Source organism: Mesocricetus auratus, unplaced genomic scaffold, assembly GCF_017639785.1.
Source record: "Mesocricetus auratus isolate SY011 unplaced genomic scaffold, BCM_Maur_2.0 Super-Scaffold_100019, whole genome shotgun sequence".
Classification (NCBI taxonomy): Eukaryota; Metazoa; Chordata; class Mammalia; order Rodentia; family Cricetidae; genus Mesocricetus; species Mesocricetus auratus.
In genome coordinates this window covers 8,277,196-8,292,902 of record NW_024429200.1, presented here as the reverse complement: position 1 = coordinate 8,292,902, position 15,707 = coordinate 8,277,196, and the positions used below count along the sequence as shown (strand labels likewise).

Here is a 15,707-nt window from a genome sequence, read left to right as displayed (position 1 = left end):
ACTGTGGTTTGCATTTGCTTATTGTTTTTGTAGCCTTCTGGAGTATTACAGGTAGAAAGGGGAGGCTCAGCTTTTGGTGTGTAAAGAGCACATGGATGCTTCTGGATAGTCTGGTTTAAGCATTGTAAATTGATACATAGGCTACTTGGAACCCATTTGTGGTTACTAAAGAGTTTTATTTTTCAGAGGAAATTACTTTGAAATAAATTATAATATAAATAAAAGAAAATTTGAGGTGATGACATTTCTTTTAGTGACAAAAAATAGATATTATCTTAGATTTCTGTTAGGGTTTCTTTTGCTGTAAAGAGACATGACCATGGAAACTCTTATAATGGAAAACACTTAATTGGGGCTGGCTTGCAGGTTCAGAGATTTAGTTCTTTATCGTCTTGGTGGGAAGCATAGAGGTGCACAGGCAGACATGGTGCTGGAGAAGGAACTGAGAGTTCTACATCTGGATCAGCAGGCAGAAGGAAGAGAGTGACACTGGGCCTATCTTGAGCATCTGAAACCCTAAGCCCACCCTCAGTGACATACCTACTTCATCAAGGTCACATCTTGTAATCCCTGTCTGGTAGCATCATTGCCTAATGACCAAGCATTCAGATACCACATATATCGTCCTATGGGAGCCATTCATTTTGAACTACCATACTAACCGTGGTAAATGTAGTCTATGAAGAAAGATTTGTCAGGGTCTCCTAAGCATTGTAAGTATTGGGAGAAACAGAAGTCAAATTCAGAAAAGTTTAAGATGGAGCCTTAAGGTCCAGGTAAGATAGTGAGACCTGTGTGAACATGTATATATTATGCACATTCATCCCACCATATCTGTACATTCTTTATAAAGTTGTATCTGTACTGAACATGTGTATGGCTCTGTTGTTATGGCCTAAATAGGGCAACTATTTCTTTGGCATTTATATTATATTAGGTATTATAAAATAACGATGAATTGAAGTAGCAATAGAGGATATTTGTAAGTCATGTGTAGAATGTAGCTCTTATATTATTTTATGTAAGATTTGAACATTTGTGGGCATTGTTTTTCCTGGGGATGACCATATACATATCCCAAACAGACACCTCAACAATAGTATGGGGATATACATGCTAGGCAGATTACATGAATAGAATTGCTAGAGGAGTTAAGAGAATGGAATGATTACTTTAGAACTCTAGACTTTACGAGAGATTGATGTGAAGATTTTACAGTCTTTGATGCACTGAACTACTTTAATTATTCTGCCGTGACTAGCCTACACAGTTACTTAGTTGGTGAGACTCATCATAGGTCTTCCTGAGAACACTAGGTAGTAACCAGTCAGCCTTTCTGAGTTTTAAGACTATCGCTTTGTTGTCCCATCTTCACCTCTATTTCTAACCTGTTAATTTGTAATAAAAAAAAAAACCTTGCTGTGTTCTCTCATATTTCATCATATTGATTGTTCAAGAGCATACTAACCAGAAGTAAAAGTCTAGAAATACCTTCTATGTGTTAGAATGAGATTGGCATAACAACATTTATTGATTATTAAGGTGTTACACATCCTGATATGCTTCCTGGAGTATAGGGCAGATAGGACTGAGAACAAAAGCCGTTGTGGTCCCTTCTGTCATGCAGAGCGTGGAGGACAATGTTGACACCATCTCTAGAATGTAGCTGCTTCTCAGGAGCAAGGCTGGAATGGCATAGTACACATGGGTTTGCAGGACTTGGGATCCTGTGTAAGCTACTCCTTTGGGATAGGTTATGACGCTAATGTGACATTCTTCCTACAGTCCTACTTTTGTGTGTGTGTGTGTGCCTACTCAATAGTTTAAATTTGCCCCCATAATTTTTCTGCATCTGCTTACATTAAAATCTGATCAGTATCAAGTCCCCCTCCAAAGCTAATTCTGGTTCATTTCATTTTTTAAAAAAGTAAGTAAATATTTCAGAGGGCTGTTTTGGGTCACTGCAAAATTGAGTAGGAATTAGAGAGCATGTGTGGGATGTCTGTCCTCAGCACAGTCTCCTCCGCTAACACCATCCCTGCTCCATACAGTAGTCTTGGGGCAGCAGTGCACCTGTCTGTCACTTGGGTTCAAGTGTTATTAGTACTAGTATGATCAGTGGCTAGTGCTGCATGCTATGTCTTAAGACGCTAAGGCTAGGAAGACCTTTGTGGTACAGCCTTGTGAACTGATTCTCAGTTGCTCTTTGTGGTCCGTGATCTCTTGAGAGACAGAATTTCTGGTAATGCAGAGTAGCTAGTTCTGGGTCTAGATGCCTACATTCAAAATGAAGCTCCCCACTAAGTCTTTGCTTTTGTTTTTGTTTACTTCTTAATGTGCCGTGAAGAGGCTGTGAAAATTTGGTTTTACTCAGTTTTCTCTCTGGAATGTGCACACAGATTCCATTTTTCCTGTGTCATCTTTCTTAGGCTATGTTTGACGTGATTTCCGAGTCAACGTTAGTTGGTCCTCATTCATTCTAGTGGGCTGCCTTGCCTCGTCTTGGCCTGCTTCAGACACACACACACATTCTTGGATCGTGGCCCCGTGTTGGCGCTTCACTGTCACATCCTTCTTTCAGGGTCTCTCTGTGAGTGTCCCCACAGTGTGCCGTGAGCCAGTGCTTGCTTGCCAGAGTTGAAGACAATGCTGCAAGCCCATGAGTGATATGTCATCCGTTTCTGGTGCTTCTTACAGTGCTTGTTAGCCAGGCAACTGTACCTAACCACTGACTGACTGTGCCAGAATGAATGAAGCCAGGTAAGGTGTGAGCTAGGATAGAGAGATCACGTGGTAGGAGAAGAACCCTAGCAGGAGATGTGACCACTGACAGTCTTTATCTTTCATGTAGGCGTACATGCTCTTTCAGTTTAAGGAAGAGGGACCACTCATGAGTTTTTGTCCTTTGAAGTTACTCTACCCATTAGCTTTATTAAGTAGAGAAGTTGCTCTTGTGCTGCCAGGCCCAGGAGGAAACTTGTATATATAAGTAGAGGGGGAAAGAAATAACTAAGTTACAAGACAGGAACTGGAAGCATCACTATAATCTAACTTTCCCATCCTTAAGGCGTTCACTGAAATGCTGGACTTTCTAGTGGAAGTCTGTTGTGATAATTGTGTTCAGCAGAGTTTTAAGAGTATCTTTGGTTATGAGAGAGAAAAAGTTGTTAGCAAATGTTCATGGTAGCCATTACAAAGTAGTGTAGTGTACTGGCACCTCATGTTCTTGGTGAGTCCATGGATCAGCTTTTGTAAAGGTTTGATGATGTTTGGTTCAGGAGCAAAAGTTTCTCTGATGAGTGCTTTTAACATTTCAGTAGGAAAAAAAAAAAAGAAGAAATCACCTATTCTCTATCTAAGAATGACTGTTTCTTTTCAGTTATTCATTAACATAACTGTTCCAAGGACCACAGCTTACCCTTGAAAAAGCCTAATTGAATAGTTCAGCCAAATCCTAAGAGACTGGCTAAGAATTCTTTCTCTTCTGTTAAGGCTTCTCCTCCCAGTGGTTTAGTTCATGGGGTCAGCTTTTCCTTCTGTTACAGGGGAGCAGCAAATAAATCAACCATAACAACCATCAAAGTGACATTAAAAAGCTCAAGTTTTACAAAGTTAAGTTCTTGCCAACATGTTTGATTTATCATGCAGTTAAAAATGTTACTCAGACTAACAGTGCACTAGGGGGAAAATGAATTTACAAATGAGATTTCTTTGGTACTATCAGCCCATCTCAGTTGGCTCTTACTATTATGGTACAGATGGTTCATTATATAGCCTGCCATTGGCAGTGGGGACTGAGGAGGTGGGGGTGCTACTTCAAAGTGTGTGTGATAACAGGTGGGATCTAACTTGTGTGTGTGTCTGCGTTAATCATTGGCTTCCTGTTGTTCTGAGCCTCTCTACTGCCTCATTGTACTGCTTGTACAGTGTTGTTGTAGATAAAGGTGGATCTTAGTTTCAATGAACATTTATCTTGAATATAGCTGTTTAAAATGTGTTAATGTGTAGAACACTATAATCGATTGAATACATTACCTTTTGAGGGTTGACAAAATCAAAATACTGCTACTTATGACCAAATAACTTAATTTAATCATTTCAGCTGTGCCTCATTTTCTGACACAACCAATAGAGATCTTTCAAATTCTGGCTACTCATGTAGATGCTAGGACTATTAAGTTAGAAGTTTATACTGTGGTAAAATTAGAATAATATCTATTTAAACTAAAGTAATGCATGAAGTATTAGCACTGAGGGAGAGTTACTTCTGCTTCATGATTCTCATGCTCTCAGCTCAAGTCCATTGAGCTGATGCTCCTTCAGGTTACAGTGAGCTCCATCCTACTGCATTTTGTAACTTGTTCTTTCAGCTGCTGTTTGCAGTTTTGACTCCTCATGCTTTCATGAGGTTTCTCAAGAACTTGATTTCTCAGTGTTTGGCCCTGAGATTTCTTCTGTATGCACCCTGTACCTCTCCTGAATTGCCATCACTCTAGTGAAGGCTTTGCCTAGTGCCTAGGAATAGTAGACTTCTATATATGTGTTCATTACATTACGGTTTCATGATCTCTAGCCTCCTGTCCCTCATCCTGTAATTATTGAGCACAACATTAAGAAATTTCTGTCATGACATTCATCTTCGGCATGTCTTGTTTATTTTTAACTTGCTAATCTATATCTACTTCCACCCAGATTTCAAATCTCACTATTTATTGTTACACTGCAATGCCCAGGATACAGCTTTGGTCAAATTAGGCTCTTTCAAAACAGGATGAGAACTTGTGATCTGGAACATATATTTGCACTGACAAGCATACACAATTTTGTGTGTGTGTGTGCTTTTTTATTTATATTCTGCCTACAGATATGTACACATTATACTGAAGACAGTATTTTCTTGTTGGTAGGCATAAGTTAACTTATTTGCGAAATTTTAATAAAAGGTTTAATAAACTACAATAAAAATCCAGTGATTTATCTTCCCTTAGTTTTCAAGATAATAAGACTCATGAAGCTGGGTGGTGGTGGTATACCCCTTAATTGCAGCACTTTAGAGGCAGAGGTGGGAGGTATCTCTGTGAGTTCGAGACCAGCCTTGTGTATAAGAGCTAGTTCCACGACAGACTCCAAAGTTACACAGGGAAACCCTGTTTCAAAAAAAAAAAATTCAACAAAACAAAATAAAACAAAAAGACTCATGAATGGGTAGAGTAGAAATGTTTTCTGTTTTGGGGCTGCTTAGCTTGCTGTTTGTACTCAGTGATCTTACCTTTGGAGTGCCAGTTTTATTCCTGTCAGTTTAATGAGTAGCAGTTCTTTAGCTGTGACATTAAAAAAACTTTGCAAAGCTCAAGCTATTGGAGAATTGGCTTTCCTAAGAGGCTTTGCTCTACATAGTAAATGTGGAAGTACTGGCATCAGGGACAATGGCTGTTTGGCTGACATGAACTTCCTGATTTTTTTTTTTTTAAATCTCTGAGGGATTGTTGATAACTGGAGTTTTGAATGCTTAATGATACTGTATATAATTATTGTATTTTTTTGTAGTTGCCGTGCCTTCAGGTAAGACAACATTGGACATCCACTAACCATCGGGTGATTAACCCTTTTAGAAAAGGATTTATAATGGTAGTCTCTGAAGTTGCGTGCTCTATAGTGGAACATTTAGCAAGATATCATTTATGTGAACATTTTCAGGGACATTTTGGATGGAATGAGGTATGGTATTTAGTGCAGTGATTTTATACTCATACCACAACATTTGTTCTGCATTCTTAAACATAAGAAGCACTTGTAGAACTTCATATCTTGAAACTGGGTTAGGGATTTCTTTGCCGTCTTTTAAGTTTTACTTAATGACTTTGCTAATAACAGTAACAATATGCAGAGCACATGAAAAGAAGTACTTTTTTCTTTTGAGAATTGCATATAATTATTTCAAAATAACTTTAGTCTTGTATATCATCTTTTCTGTTTTACCATGTAATATACTGTAAAATGGATTCCCTTTTGTATATTTATATCTTTGCTTTTAAAAAGAATAATCATAACTTACTTATTATGGGAAGATTTGTCAAATTATGAACTTTTAATAGAGTTTTTATGAATGCTAATTTCTTCATTTGTTTCTAAGAAGTAATAAATGCACTTTCCTCATGTTATGAATAGACTTAATGCACTATGTGAAATTATTTAAGAAATAAAAACATTTTATTCTAAATTTTTATTAGGTTTATCTAATATTTTAGCCTCTGTATATGACAGAGAAAATTATTTTAGTTAAAAATGCTTGGCAGTCTTGAATTTTATTTCTAAAGTCAATTCTTTTGAAAGACTCTGGGTTCATGTGGTTTCATATGGGAGTGGGGTAGGGTGGTGATCACTGTTAGTTGAACCATGTGAAGGAGACTGGAATTCCTGATAAAATACATCTAGAAGGTGTAGGACAGTCATCAAAAGTGATGTTGATGACTTCACTTGTTACAAGAACTCTGGTCATTATGAAGAGTCTTACTTTAAAAACATTCCATTGTATTTATTCATTCATTGAAGTATGTGAAAAGTGGAGATGTTGTTAATGAATTTGAGTTTAAAGGCATATGAGTGCATTTATACTGTACATCAATGACCTTTAAAAAAACAAAACAATTATATAAAAAAACAGTAAGTTCAATGTGGTCTTGCAGTATGGATTTTTAAAAGAAGGCAAAAATCAAATGCTTTAATCTAATTTTCTTAGGCATTGAGTTTCAGATTGTTGTGTCTCTGCTGCCTGCATGTTGGGATTATGGGTGTGTACCATCTCATGCCTGCCTTCATCTTCTTAGACTTAAGTAGTTTATTTAGTGCTTTTCATGCCGAGGTGAGCATTTTTAGAAAACATAAAAGATCATAACCATTATGGCAGATAGTGAACACCATGTTACTAGAAACTCATGAGAATGGTCAATACCCAGCTTATGGTTGTCTGATAGGAGATAATACATATGACCATTTTACATTTTCAAAGTGAGGTTTGTATAGGAGAGAAATTATCTTATGAAATAACCGTTTAGCAAAATTGAAAAGAAACTGATGTTAGCATGCAGGTACTGCTTTGTCTAGAAAATAAAATAGGAGAATTTTGTCTTAGCAAGTATTTCAGAGTTCACTGGCTAGTGCTTTCCATGGTTGATTTTCGGTGTATAATTCTTCTCTTGTTTAAATTTCTTTCCACAGTTCAGAGTAGATAATTAAAGGGGGCATTGTTTGATTAGAAGGACTTAGGTTCACCATCCTACCTGCCTCTGCTCTCACTTTTCACTTCTTCAGCCTGGGTACATGGAAGATCATGGTCAGTCTTTATACACTTTCAGAAGCAGATAAATCTCCACACCCCTGGAGATTTAGTACAACCCAGAAACAACATTACAGATTGGTAAGAGACAGATAAATCAACAGAGGTGGTGAGATAATTATCTATATAGAAAAAGAGAAAATAAAATTGCATTTGTTCCTTATATCATTTAAAAAATGAAAATTTCATGGGTTGAGAACCCAAATATAAAAAGTAAAATGTATTGAGAAGACTGTTCATAGCAGTATTGTTTGATAGGGAAAACCTAGAAATGGCTCTCATGTTCATAAATGGGAGGATGGCTATATATAAAGCACAATAGAGTTATACAACAGAGTGATGTGTAGTATTGAAGATGTATGAGCTATTGTATGTTGACTCAGTTAAAATCAGCTACATAAGAAAACCTGTCTCAGCCAGGCGGTGGTGGCGCACGCCTTTAATCCCAGCACTCGGGAGGCAGAGGCAGGCGGATCTCTGTGAGTTCGAGGCCAGGCTGGACCTACAGCCTCCAAAACAATACAGAGAAACCCTGTCTCGTAAAAACAAACAAACAAACAAAAACCCAAAAACCAAACCAAAACAAAAAAACCTGTCTCTGCATCTGTCTTTCATACAAATATATATATATATATATATATATATATATATATATATATATATATATAGAGAGAGAGAGAGAGAGAGAGAGAGAGAGAGAGAGAGAGAAAGAGAGAGATAAATAATTTCATTTGGATTACATCAGAAGCAGGAAGAACTGAAGAGTGGCCTTTTAGTAATAAAATGTGCAGAGCCTAAGCGAAGGAGGAACACCAGCAAAACTCAGGAAAGTTGTCTACTTGAGCAAATGTAGCCTCTTTAATAAGAACCCTACTGTCTTTCCTGTTCTTGTTTAAAATATTCAAATATCATAATATGCTATTTTATGTTATATTCCTCACATAAAGTACAAAAATAAGCAGTTAATTTAAAAATACCCTTTAAGGCTCTAAAACAACATCATATATCTAGTTTGATATTCCCATGTAGAAATCCAGACTAAATCTAGAGTTTCCTAACAGTAGGATTTTTTAAAATAGCCTTCACCATCCTATTGAAACCACATTTCTCCCACAAACCTTTGCCCTTCTCCTGAGCTCTTAGTTAACTTAAATAGGTCACCAGAAGGTAGTTTGTATTAGGTAAGTGTCCTCTTGACTTTGTCTCCTCATCGTTCCAATGTGTCATGGTTACCAAGCCTTAGTTGGAGTGACCAGACAGACTGCATTTGTTCCTTGTTTTCTGTACCTGTGTATTTATTGATTCTGTACAACCTTGTGGTATGTTTGCTTGTGTGAGGCACTTCACTAGACCCTCAGGATACAAAAATGAGCTCAACTAGTTTTATGTTTGACATGCAAAAGAAAAGAAAGAGACTGTAAGTTACAGAGCCTGACATTTAACAGCTAGCATTGTTTTCCCTTGGTTCTCCTCTCACACAGTTCCTGTATTTTACATAATCAGAGGGCTACATAGAATATAAGAATTCCAAACATTGCCTGCAGCCAGCCATGGGCATATGATTTATTTCTTGACAGTAAGGTGTGAGAAAAAGGATGTGTGTCACTTCAGGTCCCACATGGAAGAGAAGGAACAACTCCAGCATTTTTGTGAAGGCATGCTCATACTGGAATGTGGTGAGGAGACAGTATTGTAAATGATCATAGAGCTAACAATTAGAAGGAGCCCAGGTCCCTCATCCCCTGCAGTGTCACACCTTTGAGGATTTGTTGGGCCAGAACTATCATTCCACCTCGGAGAGGATAAATTCTGTCTTAAATCGCTAGTGTTTTTTCTTTTTTATTATTACTTCCAATACCACTTAGATCCTAATCAAGTTCTCGTGGAGGGGGGGGCGACTGGCAGCATTGTGACACACTGGATGGAGTTGGGTGTATGCATATGCAAGTACTAGGGAAGGCAGAGAGCCTTTCATTCACATGCAAGTCCTCTCAGATGGCAAAGGGGCATGCATTTCAATTGTTGGGCAGAGCATGGATAAATATATGCTGTTCTCTCCTAATCTGTGATTCGGAGCATGACTCAGTCTTTTCTTTAATTAGAGAGCTCTGTTTTTATGTAGTGACTTATACTCATTCCAATTTGTTACTCTTGGGAAACATGCAGATGTCACCAGAGCAGTTGCCACTGTTTATCCTGACGTTCATGAGATGAAGATACAATTTTGGAGAGGTGACAATAGGATGTTAAAGGTCATTAGCATATGAACAACTGCTAATTGTAATCACACACTGAATTTTCTGACTATCATCAAAGTCTTATAGCTATACAATGTTATGAAGGTCATATAGGAAAAGTAACACTTTTATATGCGCCCATTATATTGTCCTGTGAGTTGTATATGGTAGATGAAGCTGGGATGTAAATACTGGGAGGGCCCATATCATGAAGGATCAACCCAACCCATTTCTAAAGTACCTTGATGTAGAAATAGAATGTTCAGTTAGGTTGTAAGTAGTGGTGGCAGCTTGGTCCTATAAGGGATTTCAGAATTCTTTGTGTTCACATCTGATTTCCAGCTTGTGATTGTGGTATGAATGAAAATATGCATGAAGTTACTTTTGGCTTCCTCACAAATTTAAACTCAAAAAGCCATATTACAGTAATATATGATAGTATGTATGAATGCTACATGAATATTGTAATAGTCATAATATAGGATGTTCATTCCTAGAATTGTGATGACATCTACTGAATTGCAGCCAGTTCATTTGCATATTCATGCCCACTTAGCTCAAATAAGTCCCTGTTTGTTTGCACATTAATGCCTGGTTTCTGCATCAGTTAGCTAATTTACATATCCCTGTTCAGTTGGTTAGTGATGTTCATGTGTAGAACATTGGTGTTGCTCTGTGCTTTGTGTGGTTTGGGGGATGTTATGACTTAATGGAGGAGCACCTATTTCTCATTATATTTTAGCTGCATGGGACATTTGTTTTATGTTTCTACACTTTAGATTGCTTACTTATTTGTAATATGATACTAACAACACTTACCTGCCCATTTCTAGGCATTGTATCAGTTGCCACAACAAGGTAGCATCGATATTTTTTACTCCACCCCCAGAACCCCTTTTTCTGAATAAGGAGGTATATGTAGTAGGTACCTTTGGAAGGCATACATGCAAACAGTCACAGTTTTAATGAGTGTTACAAGTTCCTTTGAATACAGAGGAGAAGAGACTCAATGTTTTTTGGGAAAGTCATAGATATTACAAAGGAAGAACTCTATTCCTAAATTGGGAAATGAGTTAACCAACTGATGAAGGGATTTTAACTGACTAAGTATAGTTAACCAGCTGCACTGTGGAGAGGATATACTTGAGTACTCACTCAGAAGTGGGAGACTCCCCTGAAATTGTAGGCATTTTATTTTGATTGGAACAAGTATGTGCGGAAGATTGGACCTAGGAAAGGAAAAGATGAGTAGACCTTCAAAGACCTGGTATAGTATAATATAAAGGTTTGGGTTTTCTTTTATGGATGGTAAGTCTCTGTAGGAAGGCAGTATAGTCAGTGTGTGGAGGCTGAAGGAAGTGCAGGGAAAGTGGCCACAGGAGGAACGCATGCTTCTAGAAGACTAGCCTAGCTTCTTAGGGCATGTGGGATGAGGTTCAGAAGCTAGTTTGAAAATAGAGTCAGTTGGTCATGTGATATTCTTTGTTGTGCTTTAGCATTAAGATAACACATTTTGACTCATTACCAGTTTTCCAATCTGGTGACTTGGTTAGATATGTCATTTGTTAAACAAGGAAATGCAAATAAGGTTGAAGTTCTCCTTACATTTTTATTTATATATTTATTTACTTATTGTGTATGTGTGCATTCATGTGTTAGTATATGTGTGTATGTATGTATTTATGTACATACAAATGTACATACATATGTAAATGTGTGTGCATGCCATAGCATGCATGCAAGTGAGTGGACTACTCTCAGGAATTGGTTCCCCCTTTCACTACATAGGTATGTATGTCTAGGGAGGTGGGGCTGTGTATTGAACACAGGTTGTCAGGCTTGGCAGTAAGTGCCCCTTCGTTGGTGAGCCATCTTGTTGGCTTGAGGACAGTTTGTTATGTGGTGTTATGCTAGTATAAAGATAGCTAATGTTTCTCAGTTTGTTTAGAGCTATCTACTCTAATTACTAGTCTGTACTCCAGTTTCCAATGTTAGGCTTTTAGCAGTTTGTGATTACCTACCACCATTTTCACTCCCAAGTCCAAAGTGGTGAAATTATGGCTATAATCTTACCCGCCTCCTTTTATCTTAAAATTGCAAATACTATTCTGTTCTTTGTAAACCTTAATTGATCTATTGATTGCAGAATTGATTTTCAAAATGAACCATCTTTTAAAATTTTTGTTCCTAGATATAATCTGCATCATTCATGTTAAAATCTAGTAACCAATATCTTTTCAGATAAATTTTTCTGAAATCTTGTGCACATTACTCAACCAATTTTCTCACTTGAAAAAGAAGTAACATTTTGTACATTGTATTCCTTTCTCTTAGTTGCCTTTGGGGCTAGAACTGCTGAGTCATGAGATAGACATTAGGTTTAACAAAAACTAACAAGTGTTTTACAGGTATAGACATTTATCTTAAGCTGTGTGCAAATTCCCATTCTACATTTTCAATGCAGGGTGGTTTTATTTGCAGTGAGTGTGCTGTCTGCCTTATTGATAGGATTTCTCTTTAAAGGATCTAAGCACTCTCTTATATTATTCTTTCCCATCCCATTTCAACAGAACTTCCTGGATATAGTTATTAACTTCTCAGACTACATGCGAATTCACTGATTACAGTATATCTTTTCATAGTAATTTTGTTCTTAGAGGAAGTCCTAACTGTGTACATGTAAGTTTTTTTTACCCAGCATTCTTCAGTAGCCCCGTTTATTGTTGCTGTTTGTTTGTTTGCATGTTTATTTGAGCCAGGATCATGCTTTTTTAGGAGGAGGAGGAAATGGAGAAAAAGTTATGCTTTCCTCTTGGCTGTGGCATTAAGAGAAACAGTGAGAAAGCCAGAGTGTAAAGCAGAGCATGCTTAGGAGTGTTGAGCTGTGATGGGGATCCTTCAGAGGATACCCACAGCCAGATTTTGGTGTTTCAGAGCAGAGGGTTACACCAGGGTCTCATGAAACAGAGGCAGTCTATTAAGGAAGGAATGACTAGTACTCAAGATTGGAAGTGGCTAATGAAAGAGCCTCCATGCCTGCAGATGCTTGGTGTATGGTGTGTAGCCTTTTTACAGTTTCTGCCTCTCTCATTTGTTTTCCTTGGGACTTTTCCATTCAAGCTCTGTTGTTTAGATGAAACCCATGTAAGAAGGGGTCTCAGGTTCTCTTTTCTAAACTGATTTCTACCATATTGCCATTTTGGTGTTTTAGTACAGTCCCTATTCAGTCACATCCTTATCAGGCAAGCTGTTAAAAGTGACCTGAAGCAGAAACTGATGACTTATAGAAGTAATGTTTATGAGAAGAGTGACTCACATGTTAAGGATTTGGGCAACTCCTATGCAAGATCCAGTGGGAAACATGGACCTCAGTCAAGAACCACAGGGAACAGAATTCTCCTACAACGAGAACAAGTTAGGAAAAAGACACTAGAACTTTCATGAGAGTGGGAACCTGCATCTTTATCCAGGTGTGAGGCTCTGGATTAACACCAGCTTGCTTTCAACTGTGCTCATGACCTGTAGAAATTGAGAGAGTATTGAATTATGTGATTCTAAGCTCTGAATGTGCAGTACTGTGTTGTGTTATATATCTGTAGGAAACCATTATACCACTCAGTTGGATACTACACAGTCCTTCCTTTGGGACTCCCAGACAGTTTCTGAGAATGTTTGTAAATGATTTCTCTTACTTTAAGGAAGAAAAATATGAAAAAAAGAAAAATATCAATTTATTCTTTTCCTTCTCCACATGGTTCCCAGCTCTCAGTCTTCACAGTTTCTCCCCGTATTTCTAATTTTTTTAATGATTTGCTTACTTGGGAACTGTTAGGGGAAAGATGCATAGTTAAGAAATTTCCTATGAAATAAATTTTGAAAATATTTATAGGATCTTTAAATATACAATTGGACCTAATTGTTATAAACATCCAAGGAAAGCTAAGCAGGGTGTATTTCTGCCTCTTTTGTACCTGACAATGAGCTTGTCTAATTCTGATTACTCAGGGCCTTATTTGCTTGCCACTACCTCCAAGCCTACTCTTCCTTTCATTATGTGGCACTCACCACTGGTTGTTGAGTGTGGAGGTCTACCTGGAGGAGCATCTTGACTCTTCCTCCCTTGCCCCTCCCTGAATCCATCACCAGATCATCCTGATGGTGCCTCCTCATGTTTTATGAAGCCAGCTTTTGACACTTCATGCTCTTGGACTGGTCTTTGCAGTGATGATGAAGGTGGCTAGTTGGGAGGGTTTCCCATGCTGTCTCTGTCAATTCATGGTCTTGTAACATGCACTGCATCCTAGCTACAAATCACTGAGAAATAAGTCTTTTAAGTGAATTACCTTCACACTCAGACAAATGAATCTATGCAGGATACTGCTGCTATATAATCATAGTTGAGTCAGACTTGATTGAGTTCCTTTAGCGCTTAACTTAGTATGGTGTCCACTTTTATGAATACCCACCAGTTTTTCTCATTGAAGGTTAAGACCCATCTGATCTGGTGCATTTATATTTCACTGACCAAGTCCCAACATCATATTATCTTCATGTCCATTTCCAGTAATTTTTGGGGTAAACAGAGACATAATAGTTGTGAATCTAAAAGACTATTGGCAGAAATGCTCAATGTCCTTTGAAGTTGAATACTTGGGAATCCATGTAGGAGTATCAGCTTGTCTGATCTCACTTGTTGGTTCATAAAAAAAAAAATCCTTTTCTTCTTGTTAAGTGTGGGAATTAAGGTGTAAATTCCAGAGGGTGAAATACCTTTATCCCAGTGCTTTGGTGCATGAGGACATTGCTACCTCTTAGAAGTTAGACTGATACTCATAGAGACCAGCTTTTTTTAGCACCTTCTTTGAGATCTATTTATCTTAGACATTCATACACGAGTACACTGTGTTTATGTCATGTCCATACCTCCCTGACCGCCTCCCCCCAACTCCTTCTGTGTCATTCACATCAGACCTTCTTGAATTTGTGATCTCCTCTGTAATTTTTATTATTGAACACACGTCCTTCTTTCCCCCTTACACACACAGACACACACAGACACACACACACACACACACACACACACCAACCTCTTACTGAGTCCAGTTAGTATTGCCTTTATGTATGTGTTTAGGGCTGAATACTTAAGATCAGGGGACCTATCAGGGGGTCTGTCCTTGTAGATGACTTATCCTCCCTCCCTCAGCAGTTATTGACTGCCTATAGGTGTACATCAAGGGTGAGGCCTTGTGCAGTTTTCCTCCACCCACATTGGCATATTAACTAGTATAGTCTTGTGCAGGCAGGCATGTTGTTGAGAACTCATGGGTATAACATTCCTGTCATGTTTAATGACTCTCTCTTCCAGTTGTTATCCTGGACCTCTGGGTCTTACAGTCTTTATGCACCTTTTTGCTCTGTTCCTTGAGCCTTAGATATAGGGGTTGTGCTGTGCCCAGTGAGAGTTGGGCGCTGAATGGTCACTTATTCTCTCCATCCTGAGCAGCTGTAGATCTCTGTAGTAGCTTCTGTGAGCTGCAAGTTCTTTGTTGAGACGTGCGGGTGGACTTTTCAGAAAGTGGGTGATGTTGCCTGTTTCTATTTCTTTTTAATTATGTGTCTGTTTGTGGCTGCCCGTGAGTGCTGGTGGATAAGGAGGCCAGAAGATCGTGTTGGATCCCCTTAGCTAGAGTTACAGGCTGTTGTCTATTGCTGAAGTGGGTTCTGAGAATGGAATTTCTGTCCTCTGTAAGAACATGAAGAGCCTTTTCCTACTGAGCCATCTTTCCAGCACACAGGAACCAAACCTGAAATGTAGTATCCTCTTTTATTATCATCATATTTTAGTGGGAAAGTCCTATCTCCATGCTAGATTAGCTTCATTTGTAGTAATTGCTGTTCAATTAGTTACTTGAATTGATTAGTTTGAAATGTGTATTTGTTACTTATATTCAATGCATCTAGGGACCAAGTCCTTAAGTTCATTGTACATACTGAACATCTATATTGAACACCTCTGATAAATTGACATTTTACATGTAAGAAGTTCAGCATTATACATTAAATGGCTACACTAGACAGGATCTTCAGTCTTTTCCCCTAATTTGCTAATATTTGTTGAGATGTATAAGTGTATC

The 15,707-nt window shown here is 38.0% G+C and overlaps 1 protein-coding gene across 4 annotated transcripts in view; it reads left to right on the top strand.

Annotated features, from left to right (window-relative positions):
- The window catches only part of Exoc4 (exocyst complex component 4), a 695,598-nt gene that overhangs the window by 188,168 nt on the left and 491,723 nt on the right, over positions 1-15,707 (top strand). The window lies entirely within an intron of this gene.